Here is a 21,376-nt window from a genome sequence, read left to right as displayed (position 1 = left end):
CACCCAGGAAATTCCAAGGGATTCAGAAGCCCTGTATTAGGAGCCGGGGTCAGACCAAATACTAGAACAAAAGATGCTCCTACTAGTCTTATCACTTAGGAATCTACAAAGATTTTAGGGGCTCTATTCCAGGAACTAAGAACAGAGACCATCATATATTTTTCTACTTTTTCAAAATAACACACTTCAACCTTTGGTAAAAGTAGTTCCACTATCCCCTCCTTTTATATAATTATACATGTTTAGTTTTGCATATGAGATTGATTGATTGATTGATTGATCGATTTTGAATATGAGCTTTAGAATCTTATTGTTACCCTTACAGGCATCACATTAGGTCTTAAGATTAACTGATAAATTGAAAATATGCTGTTCTCTAAAAAAAAGAATAATTTTGATCAGCGCAAGTTCTTTTACAGTAAAATTTTACCATTACATTCATATAGGTTTCATTGAAGACTTATTCATTTTATTTCTAGGTATTTTAATTCTGTGGTTGCTGGAGGAAACAGGCTTATTTCTCCTATTGTATAGTCTGGCTAATAATAATTCATAATGAGGAAAATATTTTTATTTTCTTTAGTTCAAATGCCACAACCTCATGAATCCCTTTATTTTTTTTCAGTTGCAAATTTTAGAGTTTCAAGGTATGGAATTATGTAATCTTCTGTTAATAGTATTTTCTGTTTCATATAAAGTTTAAAGCCTCTCATTTTTTTTCTTCTAACTTCATTGGCTAGTATTTCAGGAACAATGTTAAATAAGAAAAGTAGTAGAAATCCTCCTAGCTGATTATTGATTATAGTGGGAATGCTTCTTGCGTTTCACAACTAACTTGACTGTGGCTTTTGTTGAGTGCATAGTTTTTTGTTTTTTGTTTTTTATAGTAAGGATATATATGTAATTTCTATTTGGTTAAGAGACCTATCACTTGGGGTGCATGGGGGGCTCAATGGGTTAATCCTCTGCCTTCAGCTCAGGTCATTATCTCAGAGTACTGAGATGGACCCCTACACCAGGCTCTCTGCCTCAGCAGGGAGCCTCCTTACCCCTTCTCTCTTCCTGCCTCTCTGCCTACTTGTGATCTTTCTCTCTCTGTCAAACAAATAAATAAAATCTTTAAAAAAAAAAAAAAAGAGAGAGAGAGACCTATCATTACTATTAGATATGGATGTAAAGCTGTATGAAGTTACTCTTCAATATCTAGGACAGGAAGAAACATTTTTTCTATTTAAATTATTAATTTGTTGAATTACCAAAAGTTCGTAAAAGTTAATCTCTGCATTTATGGAAAATGTTTAACTGAAGTAAACTATGTATGGCTTGGCTATATTTTAGATGCAACTTAATAAGTCATTTTGGACTCAATGATATTAATTTTAGTCTGCTTTTTTTTTAAAGGTATTATAGATTTTTATTAAATATTTCATTAAATCATTTCTATTTTTTTGCTTTTTGCATCTTTTTTTCTTATAGAGCACAGTAATTATAACCTGCTCTTAAGTATATCTAATGGCTAAATTTATAATTTTTAATAAATTATATAATGCCTTTCTAGGATGAACAAATAATGCAGGGTTGGTTTCCAGGTATGAACTAGTCCCCATATGAATGTTTCTTGAAAGCCCCTGATGAAGATGTTTCTTAATAAAGTAGAAACATGACATACCGCCCATTTTGGGCAGCCTCCTCCTCAGCTCGCATAGCATTTACTCAGTAGACTCAAGAACAGAGATCTATGATTTAAAAAAAAAAAAAAAAAAGGAGGCTATGCATCAGCTCAGTGACATGCATACTTCTGACCAGTTGGACTCGCTGCAACTATTGCCATGAACCTATTGTGCCAGTGACCATAACACACTATGGGCCACCATATTTTAGGTACCCGCTAGCTATTTTGGTGGCATATGGATTATATTTTATCCCTTTCAACCCAAAAGGGTTAATTCCTCAACCTCATTGGAATACGGACTTACTCAGGATTTGAATTTGCTATTCTTACTCATTACGTGTCTCTATACAACATCATCTCTCTACTAAATTTCTTGGTATCCCACATTCCTCCTTTCTTTGGCAGCCTCTTTATACAGAAATAGAAAAGTTTATGGGCTGATGAAAATTAATTATAATGCCAACTACTGACAACGTGTGATACATTCTCTGAACCCATAACCTATATACGGTACTGTTTTCCCCATAAATTGAACACCTGAATTCATAAATTGAGAGTTCATCACATCTCATTAGTTAAACCAAATGATTCTTTCATTAAAAATAAATTCTCTCCCAATGATTCTGGACCCTGTAGATTTAGTGGTTGTAGTATGTAACAGAAGAATACCTCTAAGAAGGGACAAAACCATGCAAGTATTACATACAAATGATTACTGTTTTCTTTTCAACTAGTACTGAATATGTGAAGTGTTAAGTAATTAACCTTGGAAATTAACACATAGGTTGAAAAATATTAATAATGGAACAAACTTGAGCTGAAAGATAAATGGACATCAACCAGAGATTCTAAACTTGGAGATATCCACAGAAAACCTTGACATTTGGCTCGCATTAGGAATGGCTTTCAGCACATTCTGCACTCAGTACATATGAAGAAAAGTCCCATTATGTTAGGTGGGAGATTTTTTTCTTTTTCAAAGTAAAAGAATACGGCAAACATATATATACCTGTTTTTAAAACTTATTTATGTTACACACAGGACAAAGGGTATAAATGCAATAGAAATATGCTATGTGTTTACTCAGCATACAAACAACCTTCCTACTTTGTGAAACTCCATCAATGTGCATTGTTGATGGTGTGCAGGAAGTCAAGAAGGCAGATGATTTCTCTACCCTGGAGTGGAGAATATGGAGACATGAGCTAACACTCTTACCTTGAGGAAGTGATGCACAGCCAGATCTTAATCATGGTGGCAATAAAAAAGTCAACAGTTCAGCAATCATGGCAGTTTGTTCCTGTAACAGAAACAAGTGGCAATGAGTGTCCTATAATGGAGGCAGCAACAGTAGCATCCTAACCAGTTGTTTCTTGGTGGCAAAGTCTGTTCTGGCTCATGCTTGTTATCTGTATAGGGCCTCCCAGCATTCCCACAGATCCTTTAAGCTACCATATATCTTTCTAGTCAATTCTGTTACTTGTAACCAAGAATGTTGGCTGATAAAATAGGTAAGAAGTGTTGTTTATGTTACACTGATTATAGCTTCCAACTAAGAGAGAAGAGTTGGGGAAAAAGAGAGGGAAGAATGGAGAGAGAGAGTGAAACAGATTTTTTTAAAAAGGTGGAGGAGAAAGAGGAAGAAGAGGAAAAATACATGCTCCCACTTCTAAATCCAAAGTAATCCTTGCAGTGCTAAACACCTACCACAGTATTTAAAATAGTATGGAGGTTCCTCAAAAAGTTAAAAATAGAACTATCCTATGACCCAGCAATCGCCATACTAGGTATTTACCCAAAGGATACAAAAATACTGATTTGAAGGGACACATACACCTCAATGTAATGGAGAATTATCAACAATAACTAAATTACGGAAAAAGCTAAAATGTCCTTTGGCAGATGAATGGATAAAGAAGATGTGGTATATATACAAATTTTTTTGTGTATTCAACTATTGAAAAGAATGAAATCTTCCATTTGCAATGACGGGGATGGAACCAGAGTGTATTATACTAAGTGAAACAAGTCAGAGAAAGACAAATACCATATGATTTCACCCATATGTGGAATTTTAGAAACAAAATTCCAGTGACGCTATTCTTGTGCAATTGTGCATATGGTGGAGGAAGGCTGGCTGGCCAGAGCCCTGCCTCACCTGCCATGATATCAATACCAAGGACGATGCAGGCATTGCTGTTGACCCCACCGCTCAGGAGAACACTGTAGGTAACCACTGCTGGGGATAATGAGCAGTCCCTGGGCAATTCTGTATAGTAAAGCATCCTGTTCAGGATGCACACTCAATCTCTCCTAGGTGGTAAGAACAGTAAGTGAGATGGAGAGAGAAGAGCTTCAGTGTGCAAAGTCTGGACACTGATGCTGCAGAGACATGATACAAGCCTGAGGCAGGGCAATATGACAATAGACAGGGATGGAGAGTCAGGGACAAACAGGAGAAATATTTTAAAGATAGAACTGACAGCACCAGGTAACAGATTGGAAAGTATAATTAAGGGACAAAAAGACTTGTACAATTGGTTCCAGTTCTAGGTCATGTGCCGCTGGCAGGGCATGCACGATAAGGAGAACAGATAAAAATTAAAAAAAAAAAAAAAAAGAACAGAAATATAGTAGGCTGCAGGAATGGTGTGAAAAGTGAAAAAAGGGGCAAAACCCACTTCTATCATGTTCCATCACTGAAAATTACTAGGTGTCTTTCTGAACCATTATGTAGTATAGCGAATGTTTGCTATGGTGAACCAGCTCCCAGAACAGATACACAAACACAAAGTAAAGAATTAGGATTTACCAATGCAAAATATTCTGGATCAAAATAGTCTAAAAAGTCCAGTTTGTGCTGTGAAAGTAGCAGCTTATGGTCATTAAAATTAAGTTTATCTAAAAACTACAGAAAACTAAAAATGAACACTTGCTTAAAAATATAGAAATTCATTTACTTCTTATATAACCAGAACAGTCTTGTCCTAGTTTAGCAATTCCATGATTGTCCAGGCCCACAGCTTTTTCTAGCTGGTCCCATCAACCTCAACAGCTTCTACTTCATGGTCCAAACTAACTACTTCACAGCCAGTTAATATGTCTTTTTCCCAACTCCAAGAAATAGGAACAGGAAGGCATGTCTCTTTCATTTAAGTATGCTTTTCAAAAGTTATCTATACCATTTCCCTTAAACCTCTTATATTCCATGGATACTTGATCTTGTTTAACTAAAAGGAAGCCTGGGTAATCTAGTTTTCTTTTTTGGCAGCCATATGCCCACCTCAAGTCAGAAGGTGCTATTTCTACATAAGAAATAAAGATGGGATTTTGGTGGACAACCATACAATCACTAATGAAAATTTACATTCTGAAGTGCCTGGGTGGAGCAGTCAGTTAAGTGTCCGACTCTTGGTTTCTGCTCAGATCTCATCTCAGGATTAATTTCAAACCAAGGGTGAGGCTCCACACTGAGAAGATAGTCTACTTAAGATTCTCTCTTTCTCTCTCTTTCTTTCTCCCTCTGCCCTTTCCCCTCCCCCCTTTCTCTCTCTTTCAAATAAAGATAAATAAATCTTCAAAATATATTTTGCATTCTAATACATGGATAAATAATGTTACACCTTGGTGAGACAGAAACTCTTCAGTAATGCTATCTTTGCATAGAAATGTTTAGATCTAGATTTCTTGAGTTGACCAATTCACTTTATTCCTGTAACACATATTATTGGTTTTTCACCTCCATGACACTCTGTTTTATAGAAACACTGATTTTAGATTTTCTTGGCATCTTTTTAGTTCCTATTAATAATAGATGTATCAAAGCCTTTTAGTATCTGTTATGCTGTACTGCAAATTCGAGCAAAGGAATTGAATGACAATCACACAGGTTGTAAGAGCACAGGCAGAAAATCTGTAACCCACATGGCAAATGAAATAAAGGAGGACTTTGAAGGCCAAGGCCAAGGGCACAAAGCCAAGAAATGGAAAAGAATAAATCAAGTAGAAGAGGAGAAAAAATAAAAGTTTTCTCATAAGGAAGAAAAACATGAGAAATAAAATATTGGAGAAGTTAGAAAACATGAGAATGATTCTCAAAACCCAAATGATATCATTAAAGTAGGGTTTTAACTGCATCAAATCCTTTCTAATCAAAATATTATTCATTGTATTATGTAATATACAAACATAAGTCTAGAAATGCCTCTGGAGATAATGGAGATATGTCTAAAAATGTCCTGACTAAATATTCTGCCAATCACTTATATTAATTGATTTGTTTTATTGCCCAGACAACTTAGTCAAAATAATCTCATCAGATTGATTACATACAAAAAATGTGAATCCTCCACTTGATATCTACTAAGAACCTAAAGTGAAGTAAGGAGGAAAGATAACTAATATTAGATCTCTTAGTCTTGGTTCCCCACAACTTTCTTGTTTGTAAATATATTTTTATTCTAAGCACGTGGTATTTAAAAAGAACATTACTCAATGAATCCTGGCTTCTGATGGGAATAAAGAAAAGAATGCTTCATTATCATTTACATTTATTTTGGAGATACTGATATGTTTCATTAGATTTCCAAATGTAAAAATGAGTGATACATAAGACAAGCAGTATTTACTTCAAGAAAAACATAATACATCCAAATATGTTTTTTTTAACATCTTAAAGTGGCAATTCAGGAAGAGTCTCTTGCATAGACACAATAATTATAATTCCTTTTTTGAAAAGAAAATTATAAATAAGACTAGAAACAACATTTAATTAAAATCAGAGATTTTCTGCAATAAAATTGCCAATAAGAAGAAAACATATAATTTGGACACATATTTTAAAAAACAGCTGCAGAAACAGGCTTCAACAATGAAGTTTTTTGACTGGAGAATATCTATATAAAAAGACCAAAATAAAAAATAAAAAATAAAAAAAAGGTGAGCAGGAGAAAGAAAATGAGTTGGGGTCAGCAGATCTTGCCTTCTACCTTGTAAAACACATGGTACCTAAATTCAGTATCTCCACATTTACCCCATACAACTCTATCATTCTTTGATACTGATGAGAATTGCTTTGACCTTTGAGAAATCTTCTATTTTGTGAACTGACTCTGTGAGACATGTTTACAGAACTGCAGATGTCAATACTTCCCCTATTATGAGCTAAGCAAGCTTCTAAAGTAATATTTTTTAAAGACTCTGATACTTCCTAGCCACACACAAAAAAATAAAAAGTCAGAATTACATGTACATGCTAAAAGATTATAAAGGGCGGAGATACTTTATGCTAGAGAAGTATACATAATAAAATTCAAACATGACCACATTTTAAAAATTGAGATTACAGGCAGTTACCGCTTTGACATTGGCCACAGCAACTGTCTCCAAAGGCAAGTGAAACAAAAGTAAAAATAAACTTCTGGGACTTCATCAAAATAAAAACCTTCTGCACAGCGAAGGAAACAGTCAACAAATCTAAGAGGCAGCCCATGGAATGGGAGAAGATATTTGCAAATGACACTACAGATGAAGAGCTGATATCCAAGATCTATAAAGAACTTCTCAAACTCAACACCCAAAAAACTAATAACTCAGTGAAAAATACAGAAGACATGAACAGACACTTCTTCAAAAAAGACATACAAATGGCTAACAGACACATGAAAAAATGTTCAACATCACTAGCCATCAGGGAAATATGAATCAAAACCACAATAAGATACCACCTTACAGGGGCACCTGGGTGGCTCAGTGGGTTAAAGCCTCTGCCTTCGGCTTGGGTCATAATCCCAGGGTCCTGGGATCGAACCCCACATCGGGCTCTCTGTTCGGCAGGGAGCCTGCTTTCCTCCCTCTCTCTCTACCTGCCTTTCTGCCTATTTGTGATCTCTGTCAAATAAATAAATAAAATCTTTAAAAAAAAAATACCACCTTACACCAGTTAGAATGTCAAAAATTAACAAAACAGGAAAAGCAAATGTTGGCAAGGATGTGGAGAAAGGGGAACTCTCCTACACTGTTGGTGGGAATGCAAGTTGGTACAGCCACTCTGAAAACAGTATGGAAGCTCCTCAAAAAGTTGAAAATAGAGCTACCCTATGACCCAGCAGTTGCACTCCTGGGTATTTACCCCAAAGATACAGATGTAGTGAAAAGAAGGGTCACATGCACCCCAATGTTCATAAAAATAGCCACAATAGCCAAACTGTGGAAGAAGCTGAGATGTCCTTCAATGGATGAATGGATAAAGAAGATGTGGTACATATACACAATGGAATATTATTCAGCCATCAGAAATGATGAATACCCACCATTTACATTGACATGGATGGAACTGGAGGCAATAAGTGAAATAAGTCAAACAGAGAAAGATAATTATCATATGGTTTCACTCATATGTGGAACATTAGCAATAGCACAGAGGACTATAGGAGAAGGGAGGGAAAGCCAAAGGGGGAGAAATTAGAGAAGGAGATGAATCATGAGAAACTATGGACCCCAAGAAACAATCTGGGGGTTCAGAGGGGAGGAGAGTGGGGGAATGGGGGAACAGGGTGATAGGTGTTGAGGAGGGCTCATGTTGTGATAAACCCTGGGTGTTATACCTAATTAATGAATCACTAAATACCACATCAAGGACTAATTGTGTACTATACAATGGCTAACTGACCATAATTTTTTAAAAAATCAAGATTAAGGTGAAGATAGAAAGTTTGTGTTGAAATATGCCATAAGAATTAAAGAAATCTGGGATGCCTGGGTGGTTCAGTGGATTAAGCATCTGCCTTTAGCTCAAGTCATGATCCCAAGTCTTGGGATTGAGTCCTGCATCTGGCTCCCCGGTCAGCGCAGAGAGCTTGCTTCTCCCTCTTTCTCTGCCCCTCCCCCCTGTTTATATTCTCTCTCTCTCTCTCTGACAAATAAATAAATAAAATCTTAGAAAGAAAAGAAGTAAGGAAGGAAGGGTGAAGGGAGGGAGGGAAAGAAGGAAGGAAAGAAGGAAGGAAGACAGGCCTATAATCCTATCTTAAGTGTGAGTTTTTTAAAAAGGTGATCTATTTTTCAGTAGGCATATTAAGCATTCATTTTGTTGAACAGCCTCAGGCCCTAAAACTATCTTCATTTTGTAGGTCTTCAAAAATATCTTTATTTTGTTCTGGTGTAAGTTCTAAGATTTGATTAGCATTAATAATACTAAATTTTTTCTGAACAAAACATATTTGTAAGTTATAAATAATGAACTTACATTCATGGGGGTAATGAAGAATCACTGTTCAACAGTTTAAACAAATAAGCCATAAAGGACTTGTATTCACATTTTGATTAACTACTGGCAAAGATAATTTACTAATATTTTCTCATGTCACATAATTACTACCCGGCTTGGATGATGTTTGTGTTATAATGCAGATTACTCAAGAACCTTGACATTCATGGATTTAACATTTTTAATTTCAGCAATTCCCTAGGAACTCAGTGATCCATAGCCCATAGCAATTTAAAATTTTGCTGACTTCCCATTTATATGTGCTAACTGTGAACAGAAATGGCACTGGAACTAGAAAAGTCCTGGGTAAAGGTCATTGAGGACCAAGTGAATCATTTCAGAATCACTCAATTATGTCTTTTTGTTTAACCTTATTTAAGGTTTTAACCTTACTAGACAAAATTGGCAATGATTTTTTTAATATTCCTTTACTTAACCAATTGATCCATGTGGTTGTATCATCTACACTGAAGTTTGGTTTATCCTTTTTTGATTTATGGCTTAAATAAGTAGTTCCATGTGTATGATCAGCAAAAGTATATCTTACATTAATATCAATGCAATGTCATTAATTACATTAATTAGTATGATATTAACATAATGAAATGTTAATATTTCAATATCAAGCCATGTATAATTCAACAAATTTCACAGATGGAATATCCCAAATTGTGTGTCCCTTAAAAGTTAAAGATAAAAAATAAATTCATATTTATATGCATAATTTTACATAGACTACACCAGTGAATTAGGTAGTAGAAGATATCTCTTGTGTGAATTTCATAGTAAAACAGTGCATTCAATTAGCAAAATAGTAAGTGAAGCCAAGCATGAGATTTTGTATACCCAGGCCACCAAGAGGCCCTTGAATTCAATAAAATGCAATGATACTGGAATCAGACTGCCTGGGTCTGAACCCTGGCTCCTCGACTTTTGGAACTTAGATAAGTCGCTTAACCTCTCTGTTCCTATTTCTTACAGACAGATACAGACCCTCATATGTTTCTGTTGTGAGGATTGGGTCAGTAATGCCTAGCGGAGTTCTTGGCACATACTAAGGGCTCAGTAAATTTTAGTTTCACTGATGCTAATTCTCTGTCTGGGGAGTCTAATTTGTGAAAGGGGGGTTGTTAGATTGTTAGAATACTTAATGAATTTCACAGACCCTACATTTCAGCATAGTATTTTTTTTTTTTTGCTTCAGTTACTATATAATCTCATCCAATCAACTGACAAGAATTGATTTAATTTCTTATTATGAGACAAATAAGAAAATTATGTTTTAGAGACAGTGCTAGCCAGAATAAGAGAAATTACAAGCAGAGATAGGTAAGAGAGGGACAGGGAGGCTGAAGCAGAGAGAGACAATGACTGATGACAGATCATTAGATAGATAGGTCAGTAGGTAGGTAGGTAGACAGACAGATATAGATGACAGATTGACAAATAGATAAAGACAGATGAAACATAGGTGATACAGTTTGTGTTAACATTCCAGTTAAGCAGTGACAGCAAATTTTGTCAGGAAAGATCCCTAAGAATAGAAGAATAAAGAATAGGTTAATATAATAAAAATAGTATTGATAAATTTAAAATTTGCCCCTAAACTGAAATGCCCAATGTGGAAGTTTCTCCTGCATATGCAGGAAAGTAAAACATATAATTCACAAGCTTAATTCAGTTTCTAATAAATATAATATTAGCCGCCTAATTATATCGGTGCTGCACTTAGAAATATAAATAGCTATGATTCAATGAACTATTCTTTCAACTATAGAAAGTGAAATTCAGTGTGGGAGATCTCTCTCCATGCCTGTCCTTCATTTTCTCTCTCCTGTTATTTATTACCTCTGTGTATAACTTCCATTTAGTAGGCGCCTACCAGTATCTGAAAAACACTAATATTTACTTAGAAATGGAATACTGTTTCAATTATTCCAAGACTCTGGACTTTTGAAAAGATTATAAATAGTGTTATCTTTAACTTTAAAAATAGGAATCAAAATACTAATATATAGTCTTGAATGACTTAGAGTAACTTTATGTACAAGATAAAAACAAAAACAAAATCTTAACTCCTTCAGAACCTGAAAGATAATAAGTGTTTTAAAATATCTAGGGAAGTATTTCCTTTCCTAAACCTAAGAACCCCATTTTCTCCTTTTATAATTCCCTTTTAAATGGAGGGCAACCTGCATGGTAAAATGAAATCTGCTGCTTCAAAGTCTGTTCCTAGAACAATTTGTCCACAGTGCTGCAATAGCACTTACTACATTTCATAGTTTGTTTATGTGCCTTTATTTCTCTCATCATCATTCTGTCAAGTCTTAAAAGACATTGATCATAACTTAATCATGTTTGTGATTCCCATTCTCGACCTCCAATTTCCCACATTATTGGGGCTTGAAATATTTTTGATAAATGGAGCAAAAGAGCATTAAGGCATATGAGTAGGCTTTATGAGTCTTTGATCATAAAGATATCAACAATTATTAAACAAGTATAGAATTCAGTTGAGAAAGATTCAGAAAACAGGATACTTTGATGAGACTAAATATTTAATATTGGAACTAGCCTATACAAAGTGGTAAGGCAGAATGATTAGCTTACTTTCAAGTAATGAAGATGAGGGACAAACATATGACTTGGGCTCTTGGTTCCAGTTCATATGAGATATCAGCCCCATAGAACATATGTTTTGCTAGGACACCTACCAGGTCAAGAAAAACAACTGTGTTACCACTCATTCACATATTTATTTGATGATTTTTTAATTGAATTCTAACTAAAGTGTCAACTACATATAGTATCCAAAATTTGTCCAGGTGGATTTTACAGCCAACATCTTGAAGCAACAAATGACATCTGCAAAGAAATAGAATCAAAGTGGCTAGAAATCCACACACAAAGCAATGCGGACATCATTAACTGTACTTCAGTGTGAATAAAGGCATTAGAAAGTGTGGCATTTAAATTATTGTGGCAAAATTTAGAGTACAAACTCCAAAATATTTTGAATGTAGAGAACATCTGTTCCTTCAGAGTGACTAAGTTTCAGGTAGGAATACCCAAAGTAAAAGAATTTTGTCCATCAAGTAGATTAGGTATTGCTAGACTCTGAAAGTAATACAAGGAACCTAGTGCCAAAACCCTGGACCTCTGGATGAAAATCTGAACATCATTTGTTCTTCCTGAACCTATGAAAATTTTACCTATTTCTTAACCAAGTCAGCTCTAAGAACACCACCACTTACAAAATCTTAGAGCCAGAACTGAGATGTGTAATAACAAATTTTTCTTAAGAGTTTATTTTGCTAAATATTCCTTGCTGGTGTACTGGAGCCATTTGATTGTTAAAATTTCAGGCATTTTTGAGCATTAGCTGAGTTAAAGAAACACAAGTATAGTCAAATTTTATAATCACTTAATACTTTTACTATATCTTTCTACCATATATGCTGTTGAGCTGATTTCTACTATTGCATGTGTAGGGATGGAAATACTACATAAAGGTGTGCTACTTCGCATCTTTTCTCAACTCTATGTTCAGGGACCACATTGTTAAAAATGAGCCATTGTGCGAGTCTTAACACTGTAAAGACAGCAGAACAGGGCTTGGTTTACTGTTTTGTTGATGGTCTAGACTTAAGAAAGTGATAGAAAGAATTTTAAGAGTATAGAGTAAACTCAAAAGTAGGCATGTGTATAGTCATATTGTGAATAGCACAAAAACTCAAGGAAATAGCCTTGCAAGTCTTAATACTATTATCTCATTTGATAAAACAGTTGCTCACATCACTGAAGAACTAATAAAGTTCCAAACATATTTTCATTATCTTGTTTTTGTCTTATTTGTCAATGTAAATGAAAATATCAACCAATATTTATGTTCAAACTTTACTTTTGTCATTCACAACTATGGTTTAGCTATATAGATAAGAGTTCAGCAAAAAACAATGCAAGCATACTGGAAGAGTCAACTGGTTATATGAAATTTACCACAAACTATATTTTAAGTTTATTATTTATAAACTGCAAATATTCTTAGATCTTTAAAATTTGTAACTACACACACACACATTCTGTTTACATTGTTATCAAAATTCATGAAAGAATAAATTTAAACCTAAGAATGCATGTATGTCAGTTTTGTAGAGTTGGCTGAGGTAGATAAAATTGTTTGTAATTAAATTAGTTCTATAAATCTTACCCAGGTTCCCTTTCCCAATCTCTTTCCTGTCCCCCTTTTATTTGTTCACTTTGCACTCCTTTTCTGTAGGACTTACTTGTTATTCATTTGTATAATTTTTGGTTTAATGTGTATCTCTCTATACCCATACATAGAAGCCTTTTGAACAAGTCTGTGCCATCTTGTTCCCTGCTGAATACACAGTGTTTATCATAGTACCTGAAATTGGCCATGGTGGGAGTATTTATACCATGATTCACTGAAAATTCACATTAAATATTTACCTTACAGACAAATTAGTGAATGAATAGGAGAATGAATCCTCCTGGAAGACATTATTTTATTGTTATTTGAGCCACGGGTACTGATGAGAACATTAGAAATACAGTTTTAACTTGTCAATAATGTGCTGTGGAAGAGTAAATAAGCCACATTTGTAGTTAATAATTCTTTCGCAGCATTTAAATACTCAAAACTCCATGAGAAAATCTTCTCCCTTTTTCCACTGTCTACCCCTTCACGAAGCATTACTTGGATTTGGTGGATGCTCAAGAGAGACTGACAGAGAGAGGGAAATACCAGGAATGTGGAAGATTTAAAACACTGTAATGTCATTCTCTTCTGTCTAAACTTTCCCTTCTGCATAAATAAAACAATAGCTTCATTATGAAGGGAAAAAGGTCAGGCCATTTTTACAGTTCTTTCAAGGGTGAGAACAATTAAAATGTTGCTTAGCGCTGTCTCCCTGACAACTTCATGTCATGGATTTGAGGCAGTTCTGACTTCAACAAAAGCCCAGAAAGCAATAACTTTTTTTCTTTCTTAAAGCATTCAATCAATAATGGACTGTACTGAACTTAACCATTCCCTTTTTCAATGAGGATAAACATTCTAAACCACTTAATGCTCTTACAGATTGTGAGACATTTAAGAGATGTTTTAAACATTTTAAAACACACACGTAAAGTAAGAGAAAGAAAAGAAAATGCATAATAAAAACATGAAGAGTAGATTGTGAAATACTAAAACAATTGTATGTTTACTTATAAACAAATAAGCAGGCAGACATAATTTACTTTCTATATTCTTTTTAAAAACTCTCAAATATATACCAATTAAATTCTCAGTGCATTAATGTTATACTTTGCCTTTCATTTAAAGTGTAACAACAGTGTGTAGAAGAAATCTTAAAATGAATGAATAAAAACCAACTATGTAAAATTAAAGTAATATGGCTTTTGATAGTAGATTTTAAGGACACTGGGCATTTTATGAGACATTTTTATGCTAGTGTAAATGGTTTATTATTTAAAAAACAGGAGATCACATGTTTTTAAAGCAATTTTTAAAAATAGAAATTGCCAAGCACAGTCACTATGTCATGAAGCATTCTTCTACAAATGGAGATGTAAGTATTAAGGCAGAAGAGTCCTTAAAACTGTAAAGTGTAAGTCATTTATCAAATCTGTATCTACTTATTAGATCTGAAGGTTGTTCTTTCCCAGACCCAATACTGTAGGACCAAAACACTCCAGTTTGAATTTGTAGAGTTAAAAATAATGAGTGAACTCATAACAGTCATTAGAGGGGAAAGTTTCTGAACAGAAAGAAAAGAAAACCTCTAGAAATATATTTAACTAATGTAAAAATGAGAGCAGAGTTTATCAGTGAACAAGTTTCAGAAGAAAGATAAAGTTTCCTTCAGCACAGGCTCTATATATCTCTATAGGCCTAACTCTCTACTCATTTAAAAACAAAACAAAACAAAACAAAAAAGCAAAAAGTAAAATTTCTGTATTTTATCTTTATAATTTTATGTCTGTGAGTTCTAGAGGCATTTTTTTTTTCCGTTTCAAAAGTTCCCCATCAAAATATAAACACCCACCAGAATGGCCTTTATCCTAATATTTTTTTTGCCCTTAAAGTCAAATGTGGTCTCCGAAGTTTTGTAACCACAGCACTCCAAGAAACTACAACTGGATGATAATTGTTGCCACCTTCTTGAGATCTGTGACTAGCAGCATTTTCAGTTAGCAAAATCACATTGAAATTAACATTTGAGCCCACAGAAGTGGAATGGAATATACAGTAGACAAAGGAAGCAAGAATTCATTGGGTGGCAGAAAAACATCTAATATGAACTTCTATGGACTCAATGATTTGACAAAGGACTCTGGTTGAATCCATACTAGAGGTGACCATTTATCACTCAATGCTCTGAGCATAAATCTACTTCATAGTTATGAAAAAGTGGGGCACCTGGGTGGCTCAGTCATTAAACATCTGCCTTCAGCTCAGGTCATGATCCCAGGATCCTGGGATTTGAGCCCCAAATCAGGCACCCTGCTCTGCAGGAGCCCTGCTTTTCCCTCTACCACACCCCCTTCTTATGTTCCCTCTCTCACTGTGTCTCTCTCTCCCTGTCAAGTAAATAAATAAAATCTTAAAAAAAGATAGATATGAAAAAGAAGACATGTTGCAAGGACTAAAATATGCATACAATATAGGGCAGGACTCCAGGATGAGAAGTTATCTATGGGAAGATTGGTGACCCATGAATGATGTCTTCATAGTGCATTAGCATGTCCCAACCCTTAGCAAAAGTAGAATTTCCTTTTGTTTTGTCAACTGAGAAACCTTAGATTTGTAGCTCTCCAGTCTGAAACAGCTATTGGATTTAAGGGTATTAGAATTAAAGAGGTTATAAGCAGTCAACACATGGCCTTTGTGAAATAAAAAGATGTTTATAACTGAGAAAGTAATGGACTGTGGTTGAATTGGCTAGACCACCCAATTCATCTCATTAAGGAGCATACACTGGAATTCAGTCAGGAAGTCTAATTGAAAAGAGAAAATGATATGTTCCTCCCTTAAGCTACTAGTATTACCTTCAATAGTGTCTTTTCATGGTTCTCAACATTTTAAGGTGGTTGGTTTATGTTTTAAAAGTGAATCAATAGTCTGTTGCTCAGTTTTGCCAAATTAGGTTTATCTTCTACATACACATGTAAGAAAAGTGTTGTTCAATGAGCTGAGGTAAATAGAGTGGTTGATTGTTTCCCCATTTTGTGGTGATACATATAGGTGTTTAGGGATAGATGCTAATTCTACGAAAGGCTAACTCGGCTAAAATGAAAAATAGCATTAGTAAAATACAGAAGTAAATGCGGTCAACAGCCCACACGGCGGTATTTTTCACACATCTTTTGATGACTTAGTTCAGTTAAATTCATGATCCATAAAGCAGAGAGCAATAAAATCCATTTCTTGTTCTTGTGTTGAATTAAAATATTACTAACCGTGCTTGAAACACCACTGTTTCTGTAAAGACACTGTAAGTCCAGTTAAAAGACTAAACTACTATAGCGATTTTTTCATTTTAGCAAGCAATCAATGGAAACGGTAATTTTAATCTTCTTTTAATATCCTTCAAAATAATAGAAAAGGGGATTTTGTCATCAATACCACTGATCAAATGCCAAATGAAAATGTCCATAGAAGTCAACTCATTTACATAATACTTCTTATTACCTATTTGCTTTCTGGCAATTTGGTAATCCATAAATGGAACATAGGAAAACACTAATTTGGGATTAGTGTTAGCATGTTAACAATTTTCTTTTCTACTTTATATGAATAAACTATTGATATATACTAAAAGGTACTTTAATGCAATATAGTGAGTCACCACAGAGTTTTATTTTGCCTAATTCACCTCCTTCCATACATTTAAATATCTGTGTGGATCATGAAAATGAATTGTAAACACTTATATAACTGTATATCATAGAGTATTAGGACTTCTTTTTTTATATTAAACTTTCTCAGACAACTATATCTTACCTTAAAAAGCTATCACTAGAGTGTCATCAAAAATTATGAATTTAGCAAAATATTGGGAGTAACTCCTAATTTCATTTAGAACACTCTGGATTTTCCAAAGTCTAAATTACCTGTGAGGTTTTTTTGTCTATTATATTCTGAGAAAACTCTGGTATTGTGACCACTAAACTTACCCATCTAAATCCCCAATTCATTACCTCCATCTAAAAGAAACAGAAAGGAATTCTTTTTAAATAACAAATTCAAACAAACCATAAGAGACTCTTAATCTCACAAAACAAACTGAGGGTTGCTGGGGGGAGGGGGGTATGGAGAGGGTGGTTGGGTTATGGACATTGGGGAAGGTATGTGCTATGATGAGTGTTGTGAAGTATGTAAACCTGGTGATTCACATAACTGTACCCCTGGGGCTAATAATGCATTATATGTTAATTAATAAATAAATAAATAAATAAATAAATAAATAACAAATTCGAAAAAGCTATAAGATGGTGTGTTATACACTTAGCAAAATGACCAAGTATTCCAATCCCTGAATGCTACCCTAGATAAATGAGAACTTGCATTCACACAAAAATAAGTACATGAATGTTCATAGCAACTCTATTGATAAATACCAAAAACTAGAACAGTCCAAATGTCCTCCAACAAGTAAATTGGAATATAAGTACTGGTGTAGCCATTCAATGGAATATTACTCAGCAATAAAAAATGAGTTAGTGATACATAAAGTGTCAATGAATCTCAAAGACAGTACACTGAATAAAAGAAACGAGTCTCAAAAAGATACATCTTGCACAACGTATTTACCTCACATTCTCCAATGACAATATCATTGTGATGGCGAAGAGGTCAGTGGTTGTCAAGGGTGTTGGGGGGAGAGAGTGAATATAAAGAATAGCATGAGGGAATCTTTTACTTTAATAAAACCATTCTGTATCCTGACTATAGTGGTGGTTAGACAAATACAAATGTGTTAAAAATTCACAGAAGTGAACACCAAAAGAAAAACTGTCAATTTTATCAAATGATACCTTTAAAAATGATAAGCAAACAAAAATACTGGTTAATGACCTCAACATCTAGATTGTGGTATCAATAAAGTTATTTCAGTTTTGACAAGCATTTTTTAAAAATCTGAGAATTAGAATTATAAGCTGCACATCTCAGCATTAGCTACCAGCTGTAAGTCAATCTCATATTAAGAACAGAATAGAAAAATAGATGTAATTACTAAGGCTCTTTTAAGAGTAAACACCTTCTGTTTTAGTTCAGCTCAGCAAATAATGTGCTGAGTTGCTACTGCATACACAAGCCTGAGTGGCAGTAGAGATACTCTCACAAAAAACAAAACATAAAACCACCACTAAATGTAGTTATTTATATATATATATCCACTAAATGTAGATATTTCACTAGATTAACAGATTCAGCTAGGTTACTAGGACAACACATAGTTCAGCAGATGCGATAGCTAGAACTTATCTACAAAGATTTTATATTCTTTGGCTGAATCCCCTGTTATGAGACATTAGGACTCCTGTGGTGTTTTTATTCTTCTCCTGCAAGGTAGTTCCTTGTTTATTTGGCTCTCCTGCCCTATAAGACTGAGCAACTTTAAAGCTGAAACTATGCATGCTGTAGATCTTTGTGCTTGACACTGCTCTACACATTACACAGAGAAGGTGTTCATAAGTGACTATAGAATTTAAAGAGGGTGGAAAAGAGCTTCATTGTAGGTTTTCTTTCTCCCACTGAAAGCAGGCATTTTTGTTTTGTTTTGTTTTGTTGTTTTTCTTTTTTTAACTCACATTCTATAAAGCCATCTACATATTTCATTTTTAGAGAAGTCACAAATTGTAAAAACAAGATTTATTTGTTGATAACCATAGGAAACTGCCTTTGATGAATTTCACAACTTCTTAAACTGCTCTGGAAAGTCTCGTGCAATTATATATGGATAAGCATAGAGATGGGATTCCATTTAGGAGAGATTCAGAGAGGAACTACAAGTCCTTTGTATACATGTGTGCTTGTTTATATCATTTCAAATCCATTCTTACCCTTAACGCTCTATTTTTGTGGCCGAGATCATGATTTAACTTATCTATTCCCTTTCTTTCCTCATTTTATTCCTTGCCCTTAGGGTCCCTGGTAGAAAATTAAGTCATTCTCCAATTACAGTAATTATAATTATTTTTTGTATAATCTCCAATCTACTGGGATTTTATACTATACTCAAGTGTTCCTGAATCTCTTCCTAATCAAATCCTAAATGGCCCATTTGTATTGTCAAACAGAATGATTGCCGCCAATAGCATATTTCCCCCCATCTGGGTGCCATTTTAAAAGTACTTCCTTAAGTCATATAGCTGTAGCTTCCTCACTTGCTTTACCAAGTCTACAGAACAAGGCAATGAAGGAGAAGGCAGCAAGAGCCTAGAATCCTCTATCTCTTAGATGGACAGGTAGGACTTCCAGCTATGGGTGGTGTACGTTCAGGTAGGCCAGAAAGAAGAAAAGTTAATGGAATTCAAAATCCTTCATGATTTCATAGACGCTAAGCATGTCCTGTTTTATATTAAGGTCAGAGGAAGTCTCTGGTTGTCTCAGTCAAGAAAGAAACTTGGCCACAAATTTCAATTTAATTTTCTTTGGGGACTAAAACTATGCACTGATGTGATTTTTTACCCAAAACAAGTCTCCAGGGCTAGTGAATCACTCTTTAAATAAGGGCAGCTTGTTTTCTCACCATCCCAACCCCCTAAGAATTCAAGACAGCATCCTTTAAGCTAGAGAAGCTTGGCTTCCTGTGGTTCCATTAATTCATGTCCCTCATTTGGGCATTAACATGAAAGAAGCCACCAGCTGACCCCATGATATCCCTGGCAATAACACTTCAGTGGAGTGTAAATGGAAGGTAACTACTTATCCATGAGCAAAAGTGGATTGATGAATTGCATAAAAGGATGATGGATGGAGGAGCAGGCCAGACAGGCAGTGCTTATAAATGGCTTTGAACTAGAGTGGCTGAAAAATATTCTTTCGTTTTTCACCGTTCTTTGCTTCAAAGCTTTAATTCATCACCCTTTATCTCGAGCAAAAGAAAACAGAAGGCATCACACCATAGCCAGGAATTTGATAGAAGGGATTACGCAGACCACAAAAGGTTTAGGAACAAACATCATCCAGCCCCTGCCATACCTCCACCCTCTCCCAGAGTCTCGAGGACCTTTGCCATGATAGTGGTTGACTAATGCATGAGAGCTTTTTCCTGTGGATGAGGTGTGCTTGCTCTGCAGCTCACCACTGGAGCTGCTTCCTCTGGCTGTGTTTCAGACAGAGGGGGAGCTTTCCGTTTTTCCATCATAAGGTCTTGCAATTTGAGCTGTCTGCACACAAAGCCTCTGCTTTCAGAGCTGTTTTCTGTCAGCTACAAGTACGAACCAATTTACTTCATAGGTCACAATAGACAAATAATTGCAAATAAAGATTTTTCTTTTCTTTTTTTCTTGTCCAAAAAGCAGGGATGAACGCCCCTTTTTAGTTACTTTATCATGGTTTGAGATTCATTTCACACACTTTATCCCATTTCCAGTTGTCCTAACCACATCTTTTATTTTCAGTATTTTGATGCTTTGTCATCTTGGAGCCTTGCTAATCCTGAAGAGACCACCCCTCCCAGGGTTAGCTAATTTTCGCAGAGACAGTAAACAACTTATGAGCCCCTTTTACATTCAAACCAGTCAATCTAAACCCCACACTGTTAACCACCTGCCTTTATTAGGGTCTCAGTTCAGCCCACTATCCACCTGCTCTAATCACCCCAGGGCCAGGTAGCAACCAGCTTCGTGCCCCAGAGCCTGCTGTAAAAACTGAAGTGAATTAATCCTAAACCTTCTTATCTAGTCTTGGTGGTTCCTTCCTGAGGAAATTATAATAAAGGCTCTTGTCTCTAATTTCTCTTGCTCGCTCTGCCCCATAGCCAAACCCATTGTCTCCCTGCATGACCCTCTTGTTTGGTGTGCCATGCTTCCAAATTCTACGGAACTGAGTATAATAAACTTTCTTCACAACAGTCATTTCTGGGTCTGTGTATCTTATCATTCCCAATAAAAACAAATCCTGAGTACCATTAAAAGATTAGTTAAACCTTGTACATTTTTCTTCCTTATTCTCGAAAGACGGTTATCAATCAATTTTTTTCCTAAGTGCAATCATCATTAAGTCAAACCATGAAAATCAATTAACTTAAATTACCAAGATTCATACATTAGTGAGATGCTTTGGTGAAAAACCCACCATATTCATAACTGTATTCCTCTTTTAAATGCATCTCTGCTCTTTTGTTAACTTTTATTACTTAACCACTAATGCTTCAGTGTCCTAATTTGTAAGATCAAA

This window comes from Martes martes, assembly GCF_963455335.1.
Source record: "Martes martes genome assembly, chromosome: 1".
In the NCBI taxonomy this organism is placed as follows: domain Eukaryota; kingdom Metazoa; phylum Chordata; class Mammalia; order Carnivora; family Mustelidae; genus Martes; species Martes martes.
This window is presented reverse-complemented; position numbering follows the sequence as displayed.